The 15,565-nt window shown below is 38.8% G+C and overlaps 1 protein-coding gene across 1 annotated transcript in view; it reads right to left on the bottom strand.

Moving 5' to 3' along the window:
• CYP7B1 (cytochrome P450 family 7 subfamily B member 1) overlaps positions 1-15,565 on the bottom strand; it is a 157,659-nt gene that overhangs the window by 59,337 nt on the left and 82,757 nt on the right. The gene's annotated exons all lie outside the window — the stretch shown is intronic.

The raw sequence follows: 15,565 nt of genomic DNA, 5'->3' as shown, positions 1-15,565 counted from the left end.
ATAGAACACAACCTGTAAGTGGGTATTTTATACACCTATATATATTTTTTTTCTTTCAAAAAAATCTTAGTCAATTTATGAATAGACTGGAATAAACTGTAAATTTATGGATGACAAACTCTGTCTGTAGCAATGTCACAATGTCTGGAGACAGGCTTTACATATCTTGTAAAAAGGATGCCAGCTTTGTCTATCATATCTCACAATAGAATTCAGCCCTCTGGAGAACAGAGGATTCTGCTCCCCTTCCTAATATATTTTCAAACAAGGTTAACTTTTACCAGAACAAAAAAAGGTTCCTATTGGGAAAAAAAATCCAATGGTTTGTAAACTGTGTATGCTCTTATTTTAAATGTTGTCATTTTATTACATAACCTTCACAACTAGACCACGATTGTTACAAACAAATCAGTCCATTTCTTCTTCCATATATTTTCTTTTTTAATTTCCAAAATTTATTTAACATCTTTATAAGGAATGACAATGTTTTAAAAGCATTCTAAAAATAAAATATGAAAATGAAGTCAGAAACCAGCAATCACTGTTATCAAAAATATGCAATTTACTTATGGTTATCCCGCTCTCAGACCTGTACATTAGTCTCACGGAAAAGTGGAATAAAAGATGCACTGGCAGGGCTCTCTGCAGCCAACATGATAAAAAAAATTGCACTGCTGGCACCTAGCCAACCTACAAAAAGTGGGGACAGATATGCACGTGTAACCTCTCTGTGCTCAAGGATCCTCAAAATGGGGCCTAGTTTGACCACACATCAGAGGTTCCTATGCACCAGTTGTTCATTTCCCACAGTCAACTGGAAGTATCAGAAACACAATTTTTTAGGTAAGTAATTCCAGTCATAATGCTTCTCAGAATGTGTAGCCAATAGGCAGCTGCCAGGTATGTAGCATCTCACAGAACCAATCAACTAACTAAGAGATCCAGGTGCAAAAATCTAGCACTCAGGGATGTCCTGAGGGAAACTGGGATGCATAAATCCATTAAATGCTTTATTCACTCTACCCATATAGGACCCAGTCCATTGGGAGTCTGTCCACTGACTTCAGTGGTCACTGGATGGATGAAGGCTGAATGTAGATTTTTTACTGGAGGCTCCTCAGTGTCAGGGTTGGCACTGATTATTCTGTGTGAATGCTACAGTGGGTTCTCCACCTGCTGCTGTAAATTGACTCTGGTGCACCTTTACACATCGATTTCACCTACTTACTCTCAGTGCCACCAGTCTGCACTGGCTGTTTTGATTTATTATATTGATAACATTCCTCATTTAATAAGTAATCCACATATAATAGATAGGCAGATCTGTGTAAAACCCAATGATTTCCATGCATAGGGGTTTGTGGGAACCTTTATTCCTATTTCAACCTGCATCTATTCATATAATTTGCACTTTGACTTTCAGGTTCAAAGAAACCCACAAATTCAAATCAAAACTCATCTGAAACTTCTCAGTTTTGCCTGATTTTGGATTGAATACCTGCAAAATCACAGGGGTTGTGTGCTTTTTCCACCTGAAGTCATCACCAGCTTTGTCTGGAACTCAGCCCAGTTTCACTGACAAGTTCATCTGACCTATTTGGCAAACCTGGACTAAGTTTGAAATTGTATACAAACCTGAAAACAAGCATGTTTTGCCTGGCTGGGAGTTTCATTATGAAAGTTTCACACAGCTCTAAATGTATTTCAACAGTCATATTTATTATATTTAAATGTTTCAGAACATCGCATTTGACAGAGAACAACAGACTGGAAAATTGCTTATACAAAATGCAATAAGGGGTTGCAGTATTTCCTGGCATGTGGCTTTCCTTTTCACTTCACTAACATTTTCATCATCCCACAAAGTACTGTATGTCCCTCACTGCTTTCTCTTTGGAACTCAACTGCTAGGTGACACAGCCCAGCATCACAGTTCTATGATGTTTGGCCTTATTGCAGTGTATGACAGTTTTGCTATTTGTTTTCTAACGTTATCCCTCAGATAATATTATTTCAGATTCTCTACTGGGACCCTGGCATGCCTTCAGAAACATTAACTGTGTTCCAAATAATGTTACTACCAACTGTTCAGATGGATAAAATCCGTACAAAGCAAAACTCCCACTGAAGTCTCTGAATTTTGCCTGAGTGAAGATCGAGTAAAAACCGTGTAACATAATAAATTCAGGAAATGAACTACAGACAACAAGCATCAGATTTCCCTTGAAAAATTAAAACCAGATATCATCTTAGAAGACAAAATATTATGCATTGCATTTCATAGGGGGTGTAAAAAAACTACACACAAAGGACAGGTTTTCAAACAAGTGTGGGACATAATTATGAACAGTAAGCGCACAAACAATTGCTCCATGGTAGCTTTCTCTGAAATACTTCCAGTTCCACATGCAGGACCAGTGAAACAGGCAGAATTGGTCTAATGCCTGGATCAGATGATGGTGTTCAGAGGAGGGATTTAGGTTTATTAGGAATGGGGAAAGCTTTTGGGAAAGGAGGAGCCTATATACGAAGGATGGGCTCCACCCAAACCAAAAAGGAATCAGATTGCTGGCCTATAAATTAAAAAGTTCATAGTTTTTAAACTAAGGGCTGGGGGAAAGCCGACAGGTGAGGAGGAGCTCATGGTTTGGACAGAGACATCCTTTAAGGAAGGATTTATTAAAGGGGATTCTCTATCCTAGTAAAGAGGAGAGGATAGAAGTCAAAGTACGGATAGGAACTGAAAACAAAAAGTCAAATGAAAAAGAGTCCCAATTCAATTACATCACATGAAGGCAGACAACTAAATATTGACAAATTGTATAAACGCTTGTATACAAATACTAGAAGTCTAAATAGTAAAATGGGTGAACATAAGTGCCTTATATTAAATGAGGATATTGATATAATAGACATCACAGAAGCGTGGTGATGATAATCAATGGGACACAATTATACCAGGGTACAAAATATATAGGAATGACAGAGTAGGCCTTTCATGATATATCAAAGAAATTATAGAGTCAAATATAGTTAAAAATCTTAAATGAATCAAACTGTACCAGGGAATTTCTATGGACAGAAATTCCAGGCCTGAATAATAAGAGTACAGCAGTAGGAATATATTACCAACCACCTGAGTAGAATGATGATAGTCACTGTGAAATGCTCAGGGAAGTTAGGGAGGCCACAAAACCAGAAAACTCAATAATAATGGGAGATTTCTACAATCCCCATATTAAGTGGAACCATGTCACCTCAGGGCGGGATGCAGAGATAAAATTTCTAGATAACATTAATGACTGTCTAGGAGCAGCTAGTCCTGGAACCCATAAGGAGAGAGGCAACTCTTGATTTAGTCCTAAGTGACGCACAAGATTTGGTCCAAGAGGTGAATATAGCTGAACCGCTCAGTAATAGCTACCATAATGTAACTAATTTAACATCCTTGTAATAGGAAAATTCCAAAGAAACCCAACACAGTAGCATTTAACTTTAAAAATAGGAACTAAACAAAAATGAGGAAGCTAGTTACATGGAAGTTAAAAGGAACAGTCATAAGAGTGAAACGCCTGCAAGCTTCATGGAAATGATTTAAAAACACCATTATAGAGGCTCAAATTAAATGTATACCCCCAAATAATTAAAAAAAAAAAGACCAAAAAATGCCACCATGGCTAAACAGCAGAGTAAAAGAGGTAGTTAGAGACAAAAAAACCATACTTTAAAAATTGAAAATCAAATGCTAATGAGGAAAACAAAAGAGCATAAACTCTGGCAAGTCAAATGTAAAAGTATAATTCAGAAGGCCAAAAAAGAAACTGCAGAGCAACTAGCAACAAACACAAAAAATTGCAGCAACATTTTTTTTTTGAGAGCATCAGAAGCAGGAAGACTGCCAAACAATCAGGGGGGCCATTGGACAATTAAGGTACTAATGGAACACTCAGACAAGACAAAGCCATTGCAAAGAAGCTAAATGAATTCTCTGCATTGGTCTTCACTGAAGATGATGTGAGGGAGGTTCCCACATCAGAGCCATTCTTTTTAGGTGACAAAATCTGAGGAACTGTACCAGATTGCACTGTCAACAGAGGAGGTGTTGGAATAAACTGATAAATTAAACGGTAATAAGTCACTAGGACCAGATGTTGTTCACCCAAGAGTTCTGAAGGAACTCAAGTATGGAACTGCAGAACTAGTAACTTTGATATGTAATCTATCACTTAAATCAGACTCTGTACCAGATGACTGAAGCATAGCTAATATAACACTGATTTTTAAAGACAGCTCTGGAGGCGATCCTGGCAATTACAGGCCAATAAACCTAATGTCAGTTCTAGGCAAACTGGTTGAAACTATAGTAAAGAAAGAATTATCAGACACACATATGAACACAATATGTTGGGGAAGAGCCAACAGGGGTTTTGTAAAGGGAAATCATGCCTCACTGGTATTCTTTGAGGGGGAAACAAACATGTGGACAAGGGTGATCCAGTCAATATAGTGTTCATGGACTTTCACAAGTCCCTCACCAAAGGCTCTTAATAAAACTAAGCTCTCATGGATCAATAACCGGTTAAAAGACAGAAATAAATGGTCAGTTTTCACCGTGGAGAAAGGTAAATAGTGGTGTCTCTCCAAGAATCTGTACTGGGACCAGTGCTGTCCAACATATTCATAAATGATCTGGAAAAAGAGGTAAACAGTGAAGTGGCAAAGTTTACAGACAATACAAAATTATTCAAAATAGTTAAGTCCAAAGCTGACTGCCAAAAGTTACAAAGGGATCTCACTAAACGAGTGACTGGGCAACAAAATGGCAGTTGAAATGTAATGTTGATAAGTGCAAAGTAATGCACATTGGAAAACATAATCCCAACTATATATACAAATAATGGGGTCTAATTTAGCTGTTACCACTCAAGAAAGAGATCTTGGAATCACTGTGGATAGTTCAGATGTTCTCAGAGAACATCTGCTCAGTGTGCAGTAGCTGTCAAAGAAGCTAACAGAATGATAGGAACCATTAGAAAAGGGATAGATAATAAAACAGTAAATATCATAATGCCACTATATAATTCCATGATATACCCACACCTTGAATACTGCATTCAGTTCTGGTTGCCCCATCTCAAAAAAGATGTATTAGAATTGGGAAAAATACAGAAAAAGACAACAAAAATGATTAGGAGTATAGAACAGCTTCCATATGAGGAGAGATTAAAAAGACTGGGACAATCCATCTTAGAAAAGAGACAATTAAGGGGGGAGGAGGGGACGACGATAAAGGTCTATAAAATCATGAATTATGTGGAGAAAATGAATAAAGAAGTGTTATTTACCCCTTCACAAGCACCAATGGTCACCCAGTAAAATGACTAGGTAGCAGGTTTAAAACAAATATAAGGAAGTATTTCTTCACAGAATGCCAGCAACTCATTACCAGGGGATGTTGTGAAGGCTAAAAGTATATCTGGGTTAAAAAAGAATTAGAAAAGTTCATGGAGGATAGGTCCATCAATGGCTATTAGCCAAAATGGTCATGGACTCAACCCCATGGATCATTTAATAATTCCCTGTGAAGAAGCATCTAGCACTAGCCACTCTCAGAAGACGTAAAACTGAGCTAGATGGATCACTGATCTGACGCAGTATGGCCACTCTTATGTTCTTAAAATGCCTGCCTAATTTAGAAGTCTGGCCCAAATGTATTAAGCCACTGCTGCCAGACTTACAATCACAAAGAATTGGAAGGGATGGGTTTTTTTGTTATAAATTATTGTTTTAAAAAGAGGGCTCTGGGGGATTACAGGTGGTGAAAGAGTGAAAATGGTTTCTCAGTCCATCCTCAGCACATAAGGTAGGCTCAACCATTCAGCAAACCTGAAGCAATATCATGGGACTTGCATCAAGTTGCCAGTCCAAACTGAAATTTTAAATAGACATAAAAAACTTCCTTGAGTGCTTGCTGACATCCAGATGGTATACAGAATTTAGCGTCTAGCTCCAAAGTAACATATGCAAGTGCAATAAAAAGGAAATACAGCTTAAATACACAAAGAGGCAGATTTCGCATTAAGAAGTGCCTCTGCACAAGCCTGCTCTTTGTGAACTCCAGAATCGTTAAGGAAGCAGTGATCATTGGGGCTAAACACATGCTTATGCACAGATCTAATTCTTCAGTCTGAGGTTATATAAGAGACTGTGGCCCCAGCCATGATCTTTTTTTACCACAATGAGTAAAGCACAGTGCCACTGTGTTACGCATACTCCTCTAGTAGCTGCTACATAAAAGACAAAAGCCTCCTTCTGCTGACAACTATGTTGTTAGTCCTGTAACTCAGGTACTGTTGTGATGAAGGTCCAGGGTTCAAATGCTGATGATGATGCCTGTAAGGGGAGACTGTTGCAGTTTTACATAATAGGATTTGGTTTTTGTTTAAAAAACCTGGGAAATTAATTTAATAAAAGTCTGAAGTTAAAAGAAAGTTATTTAAGTTTATTAAGCACTCAAAAGTTAGGAAACACCAAAATTAAGATGGTCCCTGTGACCTTAATTCCCTCCCTCCCCTCTGTATGTATTATGATACAGCCATTAGGCACATGATTACATATTATTTTTTCCCCTACAGGAACCCTGCCTCATTCAGTGTATACGAGGGACAGTTCTCAGCGGATTAATCAAGGTTGAATAGTGTATGAGGCTGTTGTCTGTAGGACTCCAGCCTAAATTGCTCTAGAAGTTGGAAAGTTTGTAGAGAATGAGCCATGGAATCACAGGAAGGCTAGTTAAGGGAGGTGAATGCCAAACACAAATATTGTTCTATCCACAGATTTCCTATATGATGTTTGGCAAGTCACGTAGACCAATATATTTGCAGGAAGCTTCCAATTGTGTGTTCCTCATTTTCTGGATGCCCAATTTGAGTCAGCTGAGGCTTAATTCTTTAAGGAAAAGCTGAGCACACAATTGCCACTGAAGCAAAAGGCTAGTTGGATATTTGGCAGCTCTGGTAGCAAAGCAGTGTAGTCTGGAAGAATGAGGACAGGATTGGGACCCAGGAGGTCCTATTTTCTAATATTGGCTCTGCCACTGGTTTACTGAGTAACTTCAGGCCTGTCACTGTCTTTGTCTCAGTTTCCTCACTTTTAAAATGGAATACTAATAATGCTCTTATTTCACAGGGAATTCTGAGGATTGATTAAATAATGTTTCTTAGAGTCTCAGATATTATACTGATGAGCAACAAAGACAAGACCATGAGGAAATGAATAATTCTGTATTCAGTAAGGTTTGAAAATGGTGCAGTAAATAAGGCACTGGGCACATATGAATGATGAAGATAAAACAGAATATTGAACAGCTGCCTCATTCCCTGAGCACTAGCTAATTCTGTCAATGGAATGAAGGAGGAGTCCTGTGAAAAGAAATAGTATATGAGAAGATAACTAAAAATTGTGTCATAATCCATATGCACCAGAGAGCACTATTAAGGTTGCATGGACAAACCACATTCTGGCATTTCCTAACTTTCAAGTACTTGACTTTGCAAGCTAAATAACGTTTCCCTCATATAGCTTTTTTGTATGTAATATATTGCGGCAAGGCTCCCCCTCAGACTTGCCGGGTTAGGACTCCCTCCTCTGGCGAAAGAGGCCTAGGTAAATCTGCCCCACCCTGATCAAGTCTTTTAGCTTCTCTCCTGAACGCTTCCGGCTTAGAGCATTTGGGGTGGGCCTTGGTTCGGGCCCAAGGAATGCCTCTCTGACATACGGGGGGAGAAGGAGGTAAATCTATACCCAGGAGGAATACCTTTCTCTAGTCCACCTCGGTGGTGCTGCAGTCACGGCAGTGTGGCTCAAGGATGGGGTGTCAGTCTTTCCCCCATGCTGGTGCTCAGGTCTGCCTGCCTGCTGTCACAAGCCTTCTCCAACCGCTTGTGTCTCTTCCCCCCTTCTCTCTACCAGAGATGGGGTTTTAATAGGCCTGGAGCTGACTTTGATTGGGGTCAGGTGCCTCTAATTGGCCTGAGGTAATCTCCTTCCTGTTTGTATGGAAAAGGGCCTTTAGCATTCTAGGGTTCACATACCAGCCTTCTAGCACCCTCTTGTAGCCATTCAGCCTGACTTTTCCACAATATGTAGAGAGAGAGACCCTCTTCCTGCTCTCAGTTCCTGTGCCAATACAGCAAAGCAAATAATTCTATCTGAATCTTTTTTGGAACCAAACTGACTGACAGATATAGCAATTTCCTGCAATATCCTTGGAAGACCGTACCAAATTAAGTTTAAGTATCTTTGAAATCCATTGTATTAAATGAACTGTTTATGTATTATGTGGGCTGGGATTGTATGTAACCTCCTAAGGTGGGGAAGTTGTGACAGACGTGAGATCTGGGGGTTCAAAAAAGACTGCACTGAACAACATGCCAAACAAGAATGGACTCCTGGAATGAAAAGTGCTAAGTGATTTTTCTGAGGACTACCTAGGGGGAAGCGAGTGCAAATTCCCCACCTCCAGTTATGCAAAAACCCAGCTTTTTGAAGTTATGCCCTGAAGAGTGAGCCATTGTCTACTGATCACCTGTTACATGAGGCCAAGATCAAAGGATCCAACTGTATGAAGGAAAGACTGAACTATTCATGGTGGCTCTGGTTCTGAATCTGAGATAGTGATGAACTTGTAACCATAGGGAAAACCCAGCTATATGTTTTGAAGGCTGACACCTATCAGGAGCCTGAGGTTGGAGCTGGGGTGACCTTAGATATGTTCTTTAGCATGTGTGTGTAGTTTATTTTACTATTTTTAATATGTTTTCTCTGTAATGCTTTCACCATAAAAATAAATGTGCTTGCTTATAAAGAGCTGTGTGGTAACTTATAACTGCAGGGAACTGCACGGTTTTATGGCTTGTGGAGAGAAAGGAATGTGCAGATGCTGGCCTGTTTAGACAGTCTGACTTGCTGAAGATATCACAGTGTAGACAGGAAACTGTGCAGCCTGGAAAAACTGCAGTCAGCTGGGAGAGAGATGCAGGTCTCTATCTAAGAGAGGTGATAACTGAGGAGCCAGGAGCCAGGCACGGGTGCAGTTTCCCTAGATTGTGACAAATTATTCTAAAAAATCCTCAAACCTAGGCTTTGGATCTAAGATTTAAGAAAAGAAAGGACATGCATCTACAGTGGAACCAATCTATAGATGTTCCAGCCCTGCTCTCCTTCTTTCATCAGACAAAAGAGTGGCACGATTCCAGCCATTCTCCTCATGCTCAAAAGACACATATTCTGTGAAGTTCAAGGCATTCTTGCTAGCTTGGGTCCAATATTCAGCATAATACCTGTGTCTGGTTATGAAAAAACATTTTGTTTAAATGGGAAATTGAAAGAGTAGATTCCACAATCCCTTGTTACTCCTCTCTTTATGAGCACATGCTCCCATGGTACACAGAGTTTATCAGAGCCTAAGCGGAGAATGTGTTGTGGGAACCCCACACTGGCTTTCTCAAATCTAATGATATTCAAAGCAATACTACTATTCTTATTCAATTATTATTAAGAGCTATTTATTATTTGTATTGCAGTACCACCCAAAGGCCCAATTCAGAATTGGGGTCCCATTATATTGGGTGCCTTACTTGTGTCTATTATTCTTTCTGTATTATTCTCAAGATACACTGTTCACAAAGGAATTTCCTGTTGTACAAATCTACCCACTGGAAATCACTGGAATCCTCCCTTCTAACAGCCTGTCTAAGAATGGACTAAGGCAAATTACACTGAAGCCAAGAATATGCCTGCTCTGGCTATATATTTATTCAAAGTCAAGGACATTTTAAAGAGCAGGTCTAAGCTAGTGAAGGGATGCCAGGCTATGTTATTTTGTAAAATATGTATATGAAGTAAACACAAAAAACCCAACATGTAAATAATCTTATATCCGAGACATAAGCCTTCACACAACAGCCCTGAGCACTGTTACATACCCTGGCTGATTCTTTAGAAACAGACGACAGTGCTACTATGTTCAAAATGTGTATTATCCATCCTTAGAGATCAATCATTTGGGAAATTACAAATCGGCACCTCTTCACCAAATGCCCTCTCCCACAGCCCTTTATATCTGAGTATTTCTTACTATTGAAGCAAATGCGACTACTGTACTCATAAGAGTAAGGATTGGGCCCTAACTAACCAACATCCAGGGTTCCTCAAGGATCTAAAAAACCCTTGTATTTACTAAGAATGGTGTCTGATACAGCCCCCCAGAACAGAAGAGGTTCCTGAATGACAGGTGAAGAGATTGTTTTTCTTTTTCAGAGGAGAATGACTAATAAAATACTGCCTCAGCAATGAGCATTGATAGTACATGTCTAAAATAAAATACATAACAGAATTTATTTCTTACTGTTAGAGATACCTATTGAAATTGCATCTCATCTTGCCTAGGATATAGGTGTTGTCACCTATACCATGTGAAAGATCATAATCGCAACACTGCAAAATACCACCTTCACAGCATATATTAAACATCCAAATCATTCCATTTATAGCCCACACATACTTTTTGATTCAGAAAAGAGAGGTCAGGTTTTAAAAACCACATGCTCTCTCTATATTTTTATATTTATATTTTTTTTCTTAAATAACTGGAAACACAGTTTGCATTGAAAACGTTTTGTTTAACTTTGCAACTGGACCTTTACACACTTGGAACCAGATCCAACAAATAAGGATTGCATGGAGCATGTGGATTTCCATGGAACAAACACACACTGAGCATTCCCCAGGTCTTTGAACAGAAACTACTAAGAGAGCTTTGTGAAAGTTAATTTTATGTTTGTAAAATTCCTAATATCCTTGAATGAAAGTTACTTTCGATCCAACTCTGGGAAGTGCTGAGCACCAACAAAAGCCATTAATAAGTACAAATTGGTAGTGCTCATTGAAATAAATTGATGGTTAGCATTATTTAAAACAGCCTTCTGAAAAATAACATTGCCACATGCTTAGAAGAAAGTGGTATTGTATTTCTCAAACAGAATTATCACAACCATGTCAAAATACAAAAACAGTCTACATGATAAAGTAACTACACTGGAAATATTTTTAAAGTGAATTTATTTCTACCTTATTAAAAAGCTTATAAATAGAATTTAAATAATGTTTCTGCCATTTTATCAATACATTGCTTAGAGACTTTAGTCTGGGCCACCATCTAACAAGATCAGTGTTTAAAAAACAAAACAATGGCTCCATCCTATAAGTGGTGCTAAAGTGAACTGCTATATAATAAACACTCAATCATAATTATGTAAAATTTGTATGTCATACACTGTATATGCACCTGGTATCTCATAGGATCTTTTATGAACCCTGGGCAAGTCCACTAAAGGTTTTAAAAAGATATCACTTACAATTTATTTCAATCTATGTGGAGATCATTGTCATTTTGTACCTATGGCTCCTGGAGAAAGAAGAAAAATATACTGGAACCACCTCAGCTTATCTGAGCCTTTTACTCAGCCACTAAATGACTCTATTCACTAGATGATGTCATCTCCACAGGCATGTTCCTTAGTGACCAGGTGAGGGATGGACATACCTGTGCAGTAAGTATTAAGAGGCTGTCAAGGTCCCATTTTTCTTTTGATTTGATCTGATCAGCACATTAGAGAGTTAGCTTCACAGGTTAATTGTGCTACAGCTTTAAAGAAAAACAAAGCAAAACAAAACAACTCACTTGTATATTCTAAATATGAGCTGGGGTTATAAATCTAGTCATTTTGAATGATACTGAGTTGCCAGTTCAAAAGACCACCTGATGTTCTCATTGACATGGTATGCCTCTCTCAAGTAGAAATGTAACCCTAGTTTTGAATTTAAAAATAACTTATGAAAGCATGACCTTTAATAATGGTTTAGTATTGCATAATACTTTAACATTTAACTTGGTTTCATAAAAAACAAACCAAAACCAACAAACCAAACAGGCCCTGATTTTGCAATGCACATGCTTAACTTTAAGCAGTTGAGTAGTCTCAATGAAACGTGCGCTCATCTTTAAGCATGTGTTCAAATGCTTTGCTCAAAAAGGAATGGGATTACTTGCATGCTTAAAGTTAAGCACATGCTTAGTCTTTGCTGACTTAGCCCATAGTGCCTTCTTACCATGACTTACATTAGTCATTTACATAATGATATTAGTTTTAAATTAGTCTAAACCAGTACATTCAGCAAATACTAAGGAAATGACATTCTAAAGTTAGAATTGTAAACACAATCATCTTCTCTATTTGTGGGAAGCAGACAGCCACTGGTAACAAACTGAAATAAGCTGTCCCAAGATAGGAGCTTTTTTAGGGGTATAACTTCATTCACACTAGAAACTGCACCAATTTCACCATATCACTTACTAAACCAATATAGTTAAATTGGTACAAAAACTGAATGTAGTGGGAAAAGCGCTAATTAATGGTGACAATTAATTAGTTTCATAGCTAACCTCAGCAATCTCTCTCACATTCTGAAATTAAGTAATTTTCATTTGAAACACATTGTGTGTGCAGATTCATTTCCCTTCCAAAAACCAAAAACTCCAACTTCAACTAATGAGAACTGTGCAGTAGTTTCATCTGTGCAAAACAGTGGACCAGGATTAGACCACCTAGCTCATATTAATGTGCAACCTAAATGTGGGTTTGATTGAACTTAGTGGCTAGACTTACTCACTGACTCATAGACTAGAAGGTCAGAAGGGACCATTATGATCATCTAGTTTGACCTCCTGCACTATGTAGGCCATAGAACTTCACCCACAAACTCCTGTAGAAGTTATTGCAGTCCTCAAATAATGATATAAAGACTTCAAGGTACAGAGAATCCACCAGCAAGTGACCCGTGCTCCTTGCTACAGAGGAAGGCAAAAAACCCCCAGGGCCTATGCCAATCTGCCCTGGGAGAAAATTCCTTCCCAATCCCAAATATGGTGATCAGTTAAACCCTGAGCATGTGGGCAAGACTCACCAGCCAGACATCCAGAACGAATTCCCTGTAATAACTGAGAACCCACCCCAGCTAACATCCCTTCATAGGCCATTGGGCATGTTTACCACTAGTAATCTAATATCAGTCAATTGCCAAATTAGGCTGTCCCATCATACCATCCCTTCCATAACCTTATCAAGCTCAGTCTTGAAGCCAGTTAGATTTTTTCCCCAACGCTCCTCCTGGAAGGCTGTTCCAGAAACCTTCATCTAATTTCAAGTCTTAAGCTTTCTGATGGCCAGTTTATATCCATTTGTTCTTGTTGTCACGCTGGCTGGATTGGGGGCGGGGAGACATTTAGTATATTTTTTAACATCAATACAACAGAATCATAATAATTCATGTGAGAGATGCCATGTCTGGTACTGTTAGAAAGGCTATAATGTGCTAAGTAAGATGATAATGTTTATGTTCATGTGTCATGGGTGTAATAGAAGGTACGGATATCTGTATTTTATCTGTATTTCACACTGTACTGTGTTTCTGGGAGACACCCCAGACAGGATGGTTGCAGCACTAGCCTGCTTACTGGCCCATTAAGGAAATTCACAAGTACAATGGGCCCAGGGGGAGAAGCCAGGGATATACCTGATGAGTCACCAGGACTTACTCATGTGACTCTGGACTCCATCTTATTCCTGTAAAATTCCACAAGCAGCATGGCAAACACCAAAGGACATAAAAGGCAGCTGCCCAAGATCCATTTTGTCCTTAGTCTGTCTTCTGTCTACCTCTGGATCAACTCATCTACAACCGAACTGAAGCTGTGAACCAAAGGACTGAGACCCATCCCGGTACTGGATGTATAGCAGAGGGACTATACAAGCCTGCAAACTCTACAATTCTACTAGAAACCTGATATATATGGACTTTCCAGTTATTTGTAATATGTGATTGCTTTAATCCTTTAACATTTCTTTTATAGTTTGTTTCCTTCTTTTTATAATAAACCTTTAATTTTATTTACTAAAGGATTGGCTGGCAGCATGGTATTTTGGGTAAGATCTAAACTTATATTGATCTGGTACTGTGGCTGACCCTTTGGGGTCAGGAGAAACCTTTCTGGTAAAGAGCATAGAGTTTTAAATAACTGATCTCTTTACTGGACCTAGTGGCTGATTGGGAGCCACAGACTGAAATGCAGTTAAGGGGGCTGTGTATACTTTTATTTTGGCTTCTTGATAACCAGTGTGGGGAATTAGAAGCACTCTTTGTGGCTGGTTGGGAAATCTGACTTCAGTGTCACCCACCACTGCTGGGAGAATCTGCTCTCCTTTTACAGCCTGCCCTGACCTTGGCATTTTCAGGTGGCTAACCTAGGCACGGACGGATCACACTTGTGTCCACATTGGTGCTGAACTTAAATAACTCCTCTCCTTCCCTGATATTTATCCCGCTGATGTATTTATAGAGATCAATTATATATATCTCCCCTCAGCCTTCTTTTGGTTAGGCTAAACAATCCAAGTTCTTTGAGTCTCCTCTCAAAAGGCAGGTTTTCTATTCCTTGGATCATCCTAGTAGCCCTTCTCTGTACCTGTTCCAGTTTGAATTCATCTTTCTTAAACATGGGGGACCAGAACTGCAAACAGTATTCCAAATGAGGTCTCACCAAAGCCTTGTATAATGGCACTAACACCTCCATATCTCTACTGGAAATATCTCGCCTGATGCATCCTAGGACAGCATTAGCTTTTTTCACGGCCACATCATATTGGCGGCTCATAGTCATCCTGTGATCAACCAATACGCCCAGGTCCTTCTCTTCCTCTGTCACTTCCAATTGATGCGTCCCCAGCTTATAGCAAAAGTTCTTGTTGTTAGTCTCTAAGAGCATGACCTTGCACGTTCCACTATTAAATTTCATCCTATTACTTCAGTTTACAAGGTCATCCAGATCTTGTTGTATGATATCCCGATCTTTCTCTGTATTAGCAATACCTCTCAACTTTGCATCATCCGCAAACTTTATTAGCACACTCCCACTTTTTGTGTCAAGGTCAGTAATAAAAAGGTTAAATAAGATCAGTCCCAAGACCGATCCCTGAGGAACTCCACTAGTAACCTCCCTCCAGCCTGACAGTTCATCTTTCAGTATGACTCGTTGTAGTCTTCCCTTTAATCAGTTCCTTATCCACATTACTATTTTCATATTAATCCCCATCTTTTCCAATTTAACTAATAATTCCCCATGTGGAACTGTATCTAATGCCTTACTGAAATCTAGGTAAATTAGATCCACTGCATTCCCTTTGTCTAAAAAATTTGTTATTTTCTCAAAAAAAGGAGATTAGGTTGGTTTGGCACGATCTACCTTTTGTAAAGACATTTTGTATTTTGTCCCAATTACCATTAACTTCAATGTTCTTAACTACTATCTCTTTCAAAAAATTTTCCAACACCTTGCATACTACTAAGGTCAAACTAACTGGCCTGTAATTACTCAGATCTTATTTTTAAGAAAGGGAAAAAAAGTGAACTATGTTAGCAATTCTCCAGTTATACAGTACAACTCCTG

This window comes from Emydura macquarii, unplaced genomic scaffold (assembly GCF_026122565.2).
Source record: "Emydura macquarii macquarii isolate MOO-44397 ecotype Brisbane River unplaced genomic scaffold, CSIRO-AGI_Emac_v2 contig_1477, whole genome shotgun sequence".
NCBI lineage: Eukaryota > Metazoa > Chordata > Testudines > Chelidae > Emydura > Emydura macquarii.
This window is presented reverse-complemented; position numbering and strand designations above follow the sequence as displayed.